At 36.9% G+C, this 16,143-nt stretch overlaps 1 long non-coding RNA gene across 1 annotated transcript in view; it reads right to left on the reverse strand.

Moving 5' to 3' along the window:
• LOC146586643 (uncharacterized) overlaps positions 1-16,143 on the reverse strand; it is a 30,104-nt gene that overhangs the window by 13,667 nt on the left and 294 nt on the right. The window contains exon 2 of the long non-coding RNA XR_014897787.1: positions 169-199. This is a non-coding gene — a long non-coding RNA (uncharacterized LOC146586643). The remainder of the gene's footprint in view (positions 1-168; positions 200-16,143) is intronic.

Below are 16,143 nucleotides of genomic sequence, written 5' to 3' on the forward strand. Positions count from 1 at the left end.
AGCTAAAAAGCAGGCTTCTGGACCAAGAAGAAGGTGAAGAAAAAGGTAAACAAAACCAAACAACAAAAGAAAACAAACAAAAAGACACCAGAGACCCCCAAAAGGAGCATTTTTGTTACTAGAAGAAACAAGTCCAGAATGGGATACTATGTTAAATAGAACACTTACCAGAATTGCAAAATGAAGTTCATCTATGAACCTAAAGGAAAAAAGAACATCTTTTCTCAGTTAAATGAGAAATTGTTCAAGGGAGACAATTAACAGCATTAATAATGTTTGGCRTATTTACTCAAACATAACAAAGGTTTCACGTGAAGTTTTTTCTGATCACTTTCTGAATGTTATCCACTTTAATAATTTTGATTTTGTATTTTCTGAACTGCTAATAAGTGTCAATACATTTGATTGGACTATCRCAATTTCTCTGAGGGCAGAGATCAAGGTATTTCTTTCTGTTCAGAGTGGTCATGAATGCCTATTCCGGATTTAGTTCATGTGATCTCAGTACAAAAACCCCTCTTCCAAAAAAGGCACAAACCTTCAAGTTCTGCAGTTTCATTCATTTGCACCATAAGCACAGTTTAGAAAGTATAATGATGAAGCTACAATAAATATTTTCCCTTGTTCTTATTTTTATTCCAAAAAAATAAAATTATCCTTTGTTAATAGTATAAAAAACACCCAAACCCACAATTTTCACCCTAATTGGTGATTTACCTAATCACCARTTAGGTACTGCTACAAAACTTGACAGATCTGATAGATCTAAATACAGCAGATCTTAGGCTAAAGGTATAAACAATTCCAAAATACTGACTACAGACAGCTACTACAGTCTTAAAGACTAAATGCAATTACATTTTGAATGCCTTTTGGATAACAGAYACATCCATTTGGTGGGGATGATTGCTCATGAAAGACTATAAATAAAAAGCCTAAGTTCAGAACGCTAGGAAATAAATAAAAAAAGAGCTGGAAAAAAAAATACTTTTATGGTCCACAGAATATTAGACAGAAAAACCTCTCACAAGTATCTCTAATAACAATCTATTAAATAAATACTTCAGAAAACCAAATGTTCACTTATACCCAGAGTTACAAGTGTCATATACATGGTATATTTAATCATTTACAATTTCTATAAAAAGAGTAACCTTCCCATGACCAGACTTTTCAAAGGGGGGAGGGAAGAGTCAAAAAAAAAAATCAATAAAAGGTATTACTAAGAATGTGGAAGGAATGCTTTGGGGAACACAGGGTGAATGAGATGCTGAAAGATAAATTCTCTCCATTTCTTCCCTCTACAACCAGGCAACTCTAGTCTTGGCTATTAAGAAGGGTGAAGAAAACTCTATAGAAAGCAAATTCTGGTAGGAGAAAATCCTACAGCTATTAAGCAGTCATCCATTTCATTAATTCTGGTCCATAAAGTCACGTTTAATGAAGAGGAATGGGGAGGGGAAAAAAAAAGTATTATGAGTTGAAGCTCTATCCTAACTTCATAATCTGGAATAAGAACCACTCAGATTACATTTAACTACAGATTGACTTCCGAGATCTAGAGAAAATACTGCTGACTAATAAAGCAAACAAAGTACAGCTTCTGAAGTTTAGGCAATCAAGAAAAGCCTCATGTTAAACTGGGCAAAGATAGCAAAAAGGAAAGAATACCTCACAAAACCAGTTACAAAGTCAGTTACTTAGTTTTGTCAGATACGTTTTATCACTAACCTTCTGTCCTTTCACTCCCAGCTGTTCATATTACTGACCATTCTCATCCACTGTTTTAAGTCTAAATTATGCCATCTATAAGGCTTTCAAGGCCTTGATAATCTCTCTGCAGATTATCTAACCTACTTCCTTGCTGATAAAAAAATAAACTAAAAGAAAAACTTCAAACAATGTAAGTTTAGTCTCAAGAATAATACCTTCACGGAAGCCTAATGAACACAGTATGTTTGTCTTTGTATTCATACCTTGATATAAAATACAGTTCAAAAGAAAGTTAAAATTCAGTCTGTTCTAGACATTTGCCTTCCATGCATTCTCAACCAACTTCTTGCTTCTTCAGAAGTAGCTAAGTAAGTGAACCRACACAGTATGGGGCAGATATATGAAACAAAAAAAATAAAATAAAATAAAAATAAATTGCAGTATTTTAAGTACTAGCACCCAGAGCAAGTTTGTGTTGTTGCATTTTACTCCCAAACATCACAGAWTTTTTTACTGCAAAATAAAAGCCAGTCTCCATGAGGTATAAGGTGTGCAAATAATCTTTCTTTAGAATGTACTGATTTTGAAGTCATGCCATTTAGAAACCATGATCAATTCATACAAGGCTTTCAGACTTGGGTGTGTGGATCAATCTTTTTTTTGATAAAGACATTATTTGGCTATCAATAAAAATTAAGGATTCATCTATCCCAGAAAAGAATCACAATGATCATCAGATTTTAACAGAAGTGAGAAGAAATAGTAATCTGCAAGATGTTTATTCTAAACCAGTGCAAAGGGACAGCTGAAATAGAAGTGCCCAAATAATATCATCTACCCCCAGAAAACAGAAATAAAAAAAAAAMCAAACAATAAACCTTTTCTCATGTTTTTAAAAATCCATGTTTGGGAATCTGACTTCAAATTGTTGTGTTATCATCCCGAAGAATTCTAAACAACTCTGAACATGGAAATACGGCTTCAGATGTCAGATATCTAAAAGCTAGAAAGATGGGAGAGAGAAGCTTCACCTAGAATACAGTAAGAACAATGTAGTTGTAATCTTTCAGTTCTCACTTCAGTTACTCTTTACTTCTTCACAATCTCAAATTTAATATATCCCTAGTTATCAGATGCCTAGATTAAATACCCTTAAGATTACTTTGAACCAAAAGCCGGTTTTTCTTGAAAATACTAATATTACTCCAGCCTTCTGGAAAGCTCGCAACTTCTGAGAAGTCCTTTCCAACTATACTCTCTCTTTATAGCTCCATATACTCTTAAAACATTCCACACTGGCAGTAATGGCTACCAGCAGCCTTTTGTGCCAGTAAGCACGCGTGCAAATGCACACACAAGGAATCACAAACTTTTCATACGGTGCTTCAGTGGAAGAGACCTGAAAATCTGCAAGTAAATATTTTTGTAAAATTAAATGTTGACTATGCCTTGCTAATTTAGCAGATTTTTTTTTTTTTTTAACTGTTCAGGCAATCTGAAGATCAATAGGTCAGTTAGATAAGCTAAGAGCAACAAGTTCCCTTTACAGCAGGTATGAGTCACCTTCTATCCATACAAAAAGGGAAGGTGAATAASTGGAGGGGGGGGGGAACTGAGTAAGGGACAAAGCAACATGGAAGGCAGATCTGAATCACACCCAACAAAAGGGTAGGGAGTGGGTTGTGCCTTCTCTCTTGCTTTGTCAATACAGAAGATCTGAAGAGTTGTGTATTTTTACAACTTATTTTTCTCTCTTCAAAAAAATCCAGAACCTCAGCTCTACTCCTTAATATTGCTCCAGAAGTAGATGGTGTTGGTACATCTTGTAAGATGAACACATTCAACTCCTAACAGCAAGACCTGAAGCTGTGGGAGAGTTTTTCTTTAGCTGTGGCATGAACAGTTTCAAATACTTTGTTAAATCCCCCTTTCCTATTTGCCTAATGTTAACCTCACAAGTGCAAACACAGGAGGCAGAGGAAGGAGAGAAGAGAGAGAAGAGTAAGAGACAGAGGGAGAGAGACACCCTGAAAACACTAGGAGGCAACACGTGATCTTTTATTTTCTTCCAYATCTGTACAGTCTAGCATCTTTATTCAAAAGAGACAATATAGTGGTATTACCAGATGCTGAAGTCAGACATTTTCTAAGGGACTTTGAAGTAAATAATCATCATAATTAATATTTACTTTTTTAACTGTTCGTAAGTAGAGAACAAATTTCAATTAATCCCACATAAAAGGATATTATTCTTTTTTTAAATAACTATGGCTAGGACCTAGAAGTATCCACTTCAGACRCATCCTGCAATAATACAGATTGGATAGTGGGCCTTGCTAGATAAACAAAAGCTTTTCCATAGATGCAACAGTAATTTTGAGTATGTTGCCAGGGCAACAGCAGACTGTAACCAGAATTTCTGAATAATGAGCAGGTGGCAATATATGAAGAGCTTAGAGTCCTGACTGAATTATTCATTTGTACTCCTGAATAGTGAGATTTATAAAAGGAATAGCCTTATTCCATCACCACAAATGGAAATACTATATTCCCTGTCTAGAATATTTATTAGAGCTCTAAACATACATATTCTTTTAAAATGATAGAGATGTAAGATGATCACTATTCTAAATGGAAAGCCCCATGGCTCTAGTATAGACAGAGAAATAAGTAGCTATTTAATCTAAAAGAGTAGTTTTCTAAGCCAAAGGTAAATCTAATCTTCCATCCAAGATTCTGCTTGTACTGATTCAACAATRATTCCAGAGGGACAGGAAGAAATATAACAAATTAAGATTTAGGGACCAGAGTAACTGAATAGGACACATTTTATCCATCATACATATACATGGCAGGAGCTTTGCCACATATAAAATGCTAGATATGGAGGGCAGCCATATGCACAGTCTAGAGATACTTCATTACTGCACTCTTGAAAAGCAATGGCAGCACAAGACTTGGCAAGATTTTTATTAATTTGAAATCTTTGTTCACTTCTGATCAGTCAATACGTTACTAAAACTTCAGAACTAATATTAATTCCTTCATTTGGTTTTCCAATAAAGCCTGGCCAGCTGTGACTGCTCCTCTTTTACTGAATGTGACAAGAGTTAACTATTTTCACTCGTTCTGTATCTCATCCGATCCTGTGAATGCACCAAGTTCAGAGGCTGTAATGGGATAAGCAGCCCCCCCAATGTATGTTTTGTTACAGATCTCAAGTCTGTGTTTTAAATACCATCAARATTTGCAGTTATTTTAAGCAAGGTTCCCAAACAATTTCTAGAGATTAACATATTCTGCTCACTAAGGAGATACAAATTCATGTCACAAAAAAAATACTAACATTTAAAACTAACATTTTTCAAAGCTGACACTATCAAAAGGACTTTGCAAAAACACAGTGTAAGATAGACAAATGATCATATTATGAGACACTTTTGTACTGATGAGAACTGTTCCATTCTCCTTAAAGATGTTTACTGTAGTGCAATTGTTTCAGTTTATTTTCAACTAACATGCATTAATATAAGGACAAGCCCCAAAACAAACCACACATTAATTTGTCATGTCATAYGTGACAGTTGTACAAATCTGAATACTTCACAGACAGTTAGAACTATTTTTCAATCTAAAGCTCATCCAGTGAAATCTCACAACAATAAATAGTTGACACCTAATCAAGCGGCATCAGCAAAGACTTCCATAACTTTTTGAACTAGGTTACAGCTAAACAACTCTTCTGCAGAATCCACAACTCAAAGAAAAATGTCTACTGGGGATGGTTTAATCCTGGGGGCTCTTCCTTACCAGAGGATTAAAGTATCTGGCTCTTACAGCCAGCCAGTCCTCCTGTGTTGTTTATAAATGAGCTACTGTCCTCTGCAGCAGCTTCAGTGTGAATGGGTTTAAGACCCAGTGCTGAGCAGTGCCCTGCATTGCAGTTGAATCTTGCAAATTCCTTTGTTCAACTTTCTGGTCAGATAGACGACAGAGGGCAATTGTCTCACTACTACTATAGCCTCATCCAACAGCTGTTAAGCATGATTTTTTCCCCCCCCCTCTAAACTGAAAATCCTGGTAACATAGGAAAGTACACTAAAATCAGCATCCTGCTACTTCCCAATAAACTCCTGTGAAAGCACATCATCATCATCAGAACGGCAGCATAATTGGTCAGMCCTAACCACAAGGAAGATGGAGTAGCAATTCTTCCCTTCCCCTCACAGGAAAAACAAAAAGGTTTTCTGCCACCTTGGCACTCTGCAATGATATTTCATATTCCTAAGCAGCAGACCACTCAAAGGAAGCTGTGCTAACTTTTAAACCAAGTGTCATGCTTTTTGTGGTGGGATGAAACTCCCCTCTCCTCCTGGTTCCAGTAAAATCACTCAAACAAATACATGTTAAAGAAACTTCCTAGGGTCAAACATCACACAGTTGTGTCTCTCTTCAAAGGAGAGGGAGGAAGGAAGAAGGAACTTAACGAAGATTTTGTTTAGAGTACGATAGAATTTCCTTTAAAAAAACGAACACAGGACAAATACTACTACCAATGAGTTATATTCTTAAGGATTTCTAGCTGTTGCCCTTACATAGAATTAATATAGTGCATTAAAACATACCGAATTTTTATTTGAAAATTTGCTGGAAAACTTGTTTAGAGATGAGTAAAATGCATAAGGCAGATTACAAAAACAAGTACCTTTGTTTCCTTAAAAAAATACTTCAAGGACTGTATGACGGAGTCATTTCAAATTTGACAGAAAAAACTCCAAACACCAAGGAACCTTTTCCCTAGCTAAGTTCAGACATAACCACCAAAATTTGGAGGCAGAAAGGTTTTCAATGCCTTTAAAAAAAAAAAAAAAAAAAAAAAAAAAAAAAAAAGCTTAAAGAGACAGCAACCTTTAACTCTGCTCTCTTACTGAATCAATCAGTCTTTAGGAGTCTTATTCATAGTTTCAGAATATTCAAGCAAAGAAGGAATATTAATAATTTTATTAATAGAACAGCTGTTAATGATTATTAGAATCATGTAGCTTTCTGACCAAAAGGCTTTATTTTACAGGCAATTCAGGACAGGGTCTCTGATATAACCTCATAGTGTAACAATCCAGGGATAAGGATAATCCGTGTGTCCTTGATCTATCTTTTTCTTTATATAGACACAGAAGTTACTATAATCTATAAGAAAAAAATATATTCATGTATTTTATGTAATATGTAACAGTGTTATGCATGTAGCTTACTTAAGGACTCCTCTTTAAAATACCTATGCAACTTATCCTCACTACAGACTCCTAAGGCAGAGCAAAGGAGAGTTTGGGAAAGGAGGAGAACACTTTATATGGAAGAGCTGCAAATTTAGCTGGATGAATAAATGCCTCAAAACAAAAGCACAGATGAAGGAAAAGAAATACCCTTACAGAACCAGACTAATCAACCACAAAATAAGTCTTTTAAATCAGAAAACAGAGAGAAATAGTTACCAATCTGAGTCAGCACTTGCTAACAAGATGTTCGTTATCCCTGCAGATAGGAAAAGAACAAGAAAAACTACTACAGCACAACTGAAACTGAATTTTAAAAGGCTACACTCAAAAAGGAAAAAAACAAGATTCAGTATCACACACTCAAGACAACATACCTAGTAACTACAAAAAATTAACTCATCTCTTTAGATTAGGTCCCAAAGCAGAAGTTTTTCAAAACAGTTCAAAACATACAATAATACTATTTGACTTTAGAATGAAAAAAATGGATAGAGAGTAAAAAAATGGGCAACATGGTGAGCAACAGAGTTTCACGATCCTGAGACCAGCTTTGTTTCCATTTGACCCTACCACCTCTTTGGATCACAAACAAGGGAGGTACCATCAGAGGCAAAAAAGACTTAGGTGGATGACCTTGAGGACTCTGATAATGAAAGAATGCAGTAAATCAGTACTGTTAACATTAGAGCAATTCTTAAACCAAGTATTCTTCAGTTGGAAACAAAGATCAAAGATAAATAGCTAATCATAAAATGACCATACTCATAATACAATGTAGCCCTGAGAAAGGCATATGCAGAAAGAGGTATTATCTAAAGTAGTCTCAGAAAAGCTATGGAAGCATAAATACCACTATAATAAAGTCCTAGTCAGACCTTACATGAAAAACAGTACTTGCACTGCTAAGAATTTTAATCATAGAATCAGTAAGRTTGGAAGGGACCTCTGGAGATCATCTAGTCCAACCTCATTGCTCAAGCCGGGTCACCTAGAGCATGTTAGACAGGGCTGCATCCAGGTGGGCCTTGAAGACCTCCAGAGAAGGAGACTCCGCAACCTCTCTGGGCAACCTGTGCCAGTGCTCTGTCAYTCTCACAGTGAAGAAATTCCCCCTCACATTCAGGCGGAACTTCCTGTGCTTCAATTAATGTAAAATGGCACTTAATTCTAAGAATAAGGTTAGCAGAAGAAGAACTGCAGGAGGCTGTCTTGTTTAGCTTAGTCAAAACACAGACTGTACAGGAACAAGTCCTTCTTAGATTGTTGTGGTAGACAACGAGTAGAAGAGCTATTTAARCTCGAGTTGTCACAAAACCATGTCTATAAACTTGCCACAACCAAAAGAYGTCACAGAATCAGTTTTTGTAACAGCTAGCCAGCAGGAAAGAAGAAAATTGGCAATCTGATTAACTTTAAGATACGGTTATGGGACTGTTGTGAATGGATTACTATCCTCTGCRATAGCAAGGGACTGGACTAAATGACCCACAAAGTCTCTATTTTCAGGCTTCAGCCATATTCGTGCAGTACATGGTACATCAAGCTGTGTATTTGTCCAGAAACATTCCATTATTTTGCTAATAATTACTGTTAATGCAACACTGGAGCACTTGGATGGCCAAATTCAATGGGTACCTACTATTTTTTTTTTTTTTTTGAAATCCAATTTTACTTCTAATTAGTCTGGTAAGATGCCTTTTTGACATTAGTCATAATTCTCCCTAAAAATTGGAGAAAGTTTACCTACTTGAACAGGAAGTAATGTATTATATGCTGAATATATCTGTTTTTAGCTCTAAAATTAATTTTAAGCCTTTTTTGAAGTTATGTTCTCCATTATCTATGAAATTCTATCTTATAGCATTGAATATTTGAGAGAATCGTTTCCTTATAGTAGCAATGTGTACATTTAACCTATATATGTAGTACCTAAGCAGTCTAAATTCACAGTTTAAAATTTTTTTATTATAACCACGTACTTGCATAGTATACAGACATGAGTGAAATACAGATGCAAAAAACAATGACTGATACTGCAAACATAAGAATCCTGAGGTTAATGAGCAATATTAGAGTCAAATGCCTATCAGCTTCATGCTTGAGGACTGTCTTACTCATCATAATAAGAGCTAATCAGCTGCCCAGATACAGACATCTAGATGCAGATCTACAGGAGATCCCATTGTCCTTCTGGAGTGGCAGAGGGAGCCCAGATATTTAGGATGGCACTAGAGAACTTAAAATCCCACCAGATCAGTCTGATCTTAGTCAAGTAACAAGCTTTAGAACTGTCATCACTAACCTAAACATGTCTAAACTCACATATCTTGTCTTGATCATGGCTGAAAATTTTGGCAAGGTCCTTCCCCCTGCACCATTAATCTCACATTAAAAATGGGCTAAACAGTTTCCTACTTGAAATTAACATCTATTTTGTTGCACGCTGGAAGTTAGGACAAAACAAACAAACAAAGGATCCCCAGGTATTGATTGAATACCTAGACACTTAATTTCTTGACCTTTATGGATCATTGTAATTTTAACTCTTCACATTGCTATAGATCAAGAGAGATGAAAAGATGCAAATCTAGTTTCTAACATCTCCCCAATACTTTAACAAAACACCAGAAAAATTAAAGCYGATGGTATTCTGACATGAGACAGTTTTCTCTACTATTCTGATAATTCAAGTCTCAAGACTACTATTCTTTGCAATTGCAAATTAAACCTTCTGGTATTGGTAAAGATAAGATTAGGTAGCAACTAATGGGACACCATAATGTTTAATGATGAACAGACAACCATTGGAACATCATAACTTGCAACAACTGGGTTACCTAGTAATTTCATTTATTCYGTTGAGATTACTGCTGTAAGTGTTTAGACTAGAAGTACCTTTCAGAGCTCAAACATCATAACCAAAACATGGTTTTACCTATGAAGCAGGATGAAGGCTGTGCTGTGTTTAAATCATTACTAGCTAAGCTCAGTCTGGACTCAGCTGCTTCTCTCAGTAATGAGTAGGCCCATATAAATACAAATGGTTCTCTCCAGAAKCCATTATTTGAAAACAAGGTGGGGGACAAACAAWAACCTGTGCAGTTTTACCACACAAAGCATTAGGGTCAAAATCCTAATTATTTTTTCTTTTTTTWAATAAAAGTAAGAAATACAAAAGTTAAAGTGGTAAAAGATTACTATTCATTTACTAGACCACAAGTCTAACCAAAAGACATCAGTAATCCCACAGCAGCCTTCATAAAAACACTATTTCCTTTTCCTCCTCTACAGCTGTATGACAAGGATGGTACCTCACAGCAACACCAGTACTGGCTTTAGTACAGCTTTAATCCCTTGAAAGGGTAGTTTATTGTTCCATAGCAATAATATTATGTACAGCGATACATGTGCCTAAAATACTTTTAAAAGATTATCTGCAATGAAAATACATTGAAGATCCTTTTGATGTGCTTAAAAAAAAAACTAAACTTGGAGGCTAATCACTTGTGGTCTTTACTAGAAATAAAGTTAAAGACTCCTTATCATCAAGTCTAACAGTAAAACTACAATCAGCAGATACTATCAGTTTTTAATTACCCATCTTACCACAGTTTCTTCCACCGAAGTGCACGCAACAGTCATTAACGCAAGAAAATTAGTCAGCTTCCCTTGGTCAGAAGGAAAGTCCTCTGGCAAAAAGTTCTTGTTTGGAAATAGTCTGGTTTTCCAGAGTTAAAAGGATAAAGCTACATGAGCTCAAAAGGACAGACCAAGTTTTATTTTGAGTCAAGGTACTGCTGTTCTACCTAGCTACACCAATCAACCTAGCTACTTTTATTAGAAGACAGAAATCAACAGGAGTTCTAGCTTTAAGATGGCAAATATATTCAATAGATTATTAAAGAGAGGAAAGAATATACTCCTGGCAGCAAGTTTTACTTTTTAGACATCTTCAGGCCACTCTGAATCTGAAATGCAGCTCTTCATCCCAAAGGATACAGGGATTTAAGATGCTTTAAAGGAAACAGGCTTCTTTCTGTACCTTCTGAAGAAATGCTTCAAATTATTTTGTGACAACATGGACAAGAATTCCTCACAAACAGATAAGTTAATTTTGCTGCTGTATCATCTGAGYGGCAGAACTGAACCTTTGATCAAACTCTATATCATAACAATATGAGGGCCAATTTTCCAATGCCTCTCAAAACTCCCGATKCGTTTGTAAAAGGACATATCAAATTCTTCTGAGCTCACTTGGAATAAGACAACAGACAGAAGTCTTCTCGTGGCTCCAGCTCTGACATCAAAAGGGACTGTGAGAACAGTCCTCAATATGCTGTTGGCAAAAGCACTTGAATTAGTTCAAACTTCCTTCACCAGCCGTGCACCAACAGCCTTTCTAGATTTAGCTGTGCTAGGAAAAGAGTCACTGATCTCACTCCCAGTGACTGTTTCCTCCATCTGCCAGTTAAACTGCTCCTGTGGGTCCTTAAACGTTTCAATTAGACAGACAGTCTAATGGAGACCTACATCATCTTGCACAGTCCAAAGCAAAATGTCCAGAAACTGCTCACAATAACAGCTAAATTAGCAGCTCAAATGAGGTGATGGGGTGAGGGAAGATAAGGCAGTAACAATAAGCTAAGGATAAGCCAAGGCAATAGCTTGAGAGCCACAGAGGCAGGTATTTGCAAGGAGAACATCCATTTACTTCATTTTACAGGAAGGTAAGTGTAAAATGGGTTAGCTGGACTTCACATTAAAAGACAGGAACTGTATCTCATCCAGCATTAAATATACTTCTTCAAAACAAGCATGGTAGCTTAACTGCAAGGCAATTTTCTTATCGCACWWWWYWTTTTTTTTTTAGAAAAATTGTGAATTCAGCACTGGATCTTTGCTAAGAATGGTCAGTTATACYAAGAGCAACAATAAGCTTCTAGATTTATGCCTTTCAGAAGTTATTCTTTGCCTTGGTAACACAAGTGGTCTGAAACTATGCTTTCAAAATAACAGAGCAACTACACTACACTATTTAGCCATTCTTTTAATGATACTACAGATGTTTGTCCTGACAGGCTTCAGTCTTCATATCATTCTATGTACACGATTAGACAGAGTCCTTCCATAAATGGGAGTACAAGTTTACCAAGAAATAACGCGGGGGGGGGGGGGGGGGGGGGAAGAAGGGCGGGAAACAAGAGGACTATTTTTAAGTACAGGATGAAACTCTATTTAAAAAACAAATCTTGGAATTACAGAGTAAATAATAACAAGAATACAGGCATTGGGAAAGAGGTAAAAACAGAAAAACTGAAAAACTTAGAAGCAGACAGATGAACAAAGTAGTAGATACAAATTTATGCAGAAAGCAGGTGCTACAGAGAAAAAGCCCCACTCCCTTTAGAGATTAGAGATCAAAGATCAAGAATAGAGAAGAAACCTTTGAAAAAAGCATCCCACAACCATGCTCTCCAAATCTAAAGTTTGCTTCAGCAGCCTAGATACGAGAATACAATAGCAAAATATAATATCCTTGGGAACTTAATTCTCTGTACTGAAGAAGAATTCATATCACAGAATGACATATTGACGTGATTCTCATAATGCATTCTCGTACTTTAAATTGGAAGAGTCTACTTACAGGAGTAGCAGTGGATGCTGTTCTGTAAGCTGCTGAGCTTTCATAAATCTGGTTTCAGACAGTATTTCCTCTAAAGCACTCCTCCAAAAAAGTTATGAAATCAAAATAAGCTTATGGGCAGGCCTAAAGTACAATTTTTCCCAACAATATTTAATCAGAAACTGTTGCTTACTTACGATCTCCTAAAAACAGAGCTTTTCAACTCTGTTTTCAAAAACCTCTTAACATAACATTATACAGTGCATCATSCACCATCTTAAAGAAGTCGACAAAAGCTCACACAGATATACATAAAACCTACTTGAATGRGCTTGCACAGATGCTATCTATCATTCAGAATCAGCACCAGATTAAGGCATTCACATAAATTCTTCTTTCTTAGAAAGTACACCATGAATGACCTTATATGCAGCACCTGCACAGCTGAACTACTCATCTATTATTAAAAGGCTTGATTTTGAAGGCAGTGTTTAAAAGCCCCTGGGTCATTCCTATCTAATCATTCTGCATGGGAGACACGAGAAAACTGCCACAATAAAGCTTAACTGGATTCCCAAACCCAAACGTTTCTGAAGTACACCCAGTCTAATAGTGCCAGGATCACAGAATACTCTACCACTTCCATGAAAGCTAATTAGAAGAAACATCCTACTTACAGAATTTTGCTTTTACTGGCTACTACATAACTCCGCAGGTATCCATGGAATATATGAACACAGTTAGAGTATACCAGAAAATTTCAGAATCTATACCTACCCTCTGTAGTAATTTTATTGTCTAATACTGTTCAAGACATCCAAAGTTACTGCTATTTTTTGCAAGTAGTGAAGTTAGAGTAGTCTCATTCACCAATACTGAACAACATTYTCAATATATTTAAAGGTTAAGAACCGAATCTACAATACATTGCAGCTAATTCAACATTTATATTGCTCTATAGAGATAAACTGACAGTCCACCCTGTAGGAACAGACTATCAAAAGTCCCACATGCTTCAGAGACCAACAGATGCAACTGTATCAACCACTTTTAGAAACCCAGAACATAGTGCCTTGAAACTTGAAATACATGATCTCATTTAAGAGATGCAGCACTGCATTTCTTAGTCAAAGTAGCTTTGGGAAAAAGTAAATGTGAAAGTGGTTATGCATTACTGAAGAAACAAAGATACATGAATTTAACAAGTTAACTTAGACTCATGGAACAAATCACCTGCACTTTTCAACTGAACAAAACATAAATGGAATTCATGTTTCTTACTGAGAGCTGTGATGAAGCACTTCATCTAGAACATCTAGCTGGCTTGAAGMAGTTTCACAGACAGACTTTAAGCTAGTAGTATAAAACAGGCAAGACTAGAATGTAAGGCAACTGTATGGAAACATGAGAAGAAACAACTAAACAAACAAACAAACAAAAAAAACACACCAAAAATTCATACAAGTTAACAGAAGGAAGCAGCAGCTACAGAGAGAATTATGGATAAGGGAAGRGAAAAGAAAGACATAGCATCTGTCCCTTCAAAAWTTTTTTTTTCCTGGGGAAACAAAAGAAATTGTAGGACCACTTCAGCGGACTCAATTAGTCCACCCCTTTCTAAAGCTTTAATGAATAATTTTTGGAAAACTGATAACAAACCTAACCTAGGACACTGCATAGACCTCACAACTACGGTACTTAGTCGTATTCATTTTTGCTCCCCAGAAAAGTAGCAATTGATCTTCATAGCAATTTACAATTCTGTAAAATAAAATACTGAAGTGATTTACAATGGTGAACAATGCCATTTTACACTACTACATGCTTGATTTTCCAAGATTTAAAAAACATGACTTGCCTTAATATTATCATTGGTGCTTTTTTAAATTAAGGAACATAAAMTATGAATTGCAAAATACTGCAAAGTACAAAGTTTGAGTATTTATTGAAAAAAGAGTTTAATATTAGTCTTCACAAGCTGTCTGGCAATAATTTTATTGCTTATCACAAATAAAGAGCATGAAAGAAAACATATGACCATGCCTATTTCTTCTTCCCAAACAGCAAACTGTTTAAATAAAATCTTCAGAAAAATAATTTAATTTCAGAATCTCCTTTATGTCATTCATTTCAGCAGTACATTTGTAGACTTAATCTTATATTCACATGAAATACCACACTATAAAATTGCTGGCATCATGTCTTCTGCTTATCATTCAACAAAAAAATAAGCCCCAAGCACAGCACTGACTGCAGAAGACAAGACTTGAGAAAGTCACCCTCAGCTGAAAACTGCAAATTAATGCCTTAATGATAAAAGAGCTAAAGTCTCAGACACTCTAGCAAACACACAAGACATATCAAAAACCATCCTCTCTCTCTGCATTATGGGCACAAGATCTACTACTTCAGGCTCATGAAAGAAGGGTGCATTTACAAAACAAATTTTGGGGATTCTGCTTTAGGACAACCCACCCATAAACGAATGAACAGAAAAAAAAAATCTAACATTCCTTTTGTTTTTGTCCACCGCTTTCCTCCTCCAGCTTTCTATAGATATCACAAAAGCAAGATCTGCCCTGGGGTATCATACAAATCTGCTGAGCTGTATCTTATACTATAGGCTTAATTATGAAGAACAGAGATTGTGCAAATCTCACAGTGTGAATAACCTGAATTCCTCTAAGGCTCAGTGTAAGAGACACCGATGCTTTGCTTATTTTTTGTCTCATTTCCAGATAAAGTGAAACCATTCTTCAGTGCTAAAAACCCATTTAAAATCATTATTAAGACTGCAAAAAAATAGACTGTGACACAGTTGGCACTCAATTTTACAGAGGCTCTGGATTACACTATGCTAGATACATCCACATGGAGAGTAACTGTCCAGTATGCTATGGCAAAAAAAAAGAAATAAAAGAAAAATAAAAAAAGAAAAGAACACACAATTGAACCACCATTTTCCAAGACCATCACAGACAACATGAATAAAACATTTTCCCTCAGCCAACATAAAGCAAAGATTAAATGACAGCCTACGTGCAGCACACTTGCAAGAGAACTACGGTTTAACTGAGCAGTTAAACGCGACAGAAACGACCCCTGCAATATTCCCGGCATCTAAAGCCCACCTGAAGGGCTCGCAGTACTCTGAGGCCACCTAACGATCGATTACCCCTCGCCACGCACGGGCCAGCAGCCGCCACGAGTGACGCCGGCCACGCGGCTCGCACAGAGCCTCCGGGCAGAGCCCAGGCCGCGGCGGCGCAGGGCTGCGGCGGGGCGAAGACGCAGCCCCGGGGCGGCCAGCCCTGCCTATATTAGGGCAGGGAAAGCGAGCCCAGGCTTTCCCCGCCGCACCGGGACGGCGCCGTGCCGCCTTCCCCCACCCCCGCCGGGAAGGCACGGCGTGCAGGTGCAGTCAGCCCGCGACACCGGCCGGCCCTAACGGCCGCCGCCGGCTCCAACAGCCGCCACCAGCTCCAACGGTCGCTGCCGGCTCCAACGGTCACCCCCTGCGCGCGCGCGTCC

Source organism: Rhea americana, unplaced genomic scaffold, assembly GCF_003343005.1.
Source record: "Rhea americana isolate MKP2758 unplaced genomic scaffold, rheAme1 scaffold_67, whole genome shotgun sequence".
Lineage (NCBI taxonomy): Eukaryota > Metazoa > Chordata > Aves > Rheiformes > Rheidae > Rhea > Rhea americana.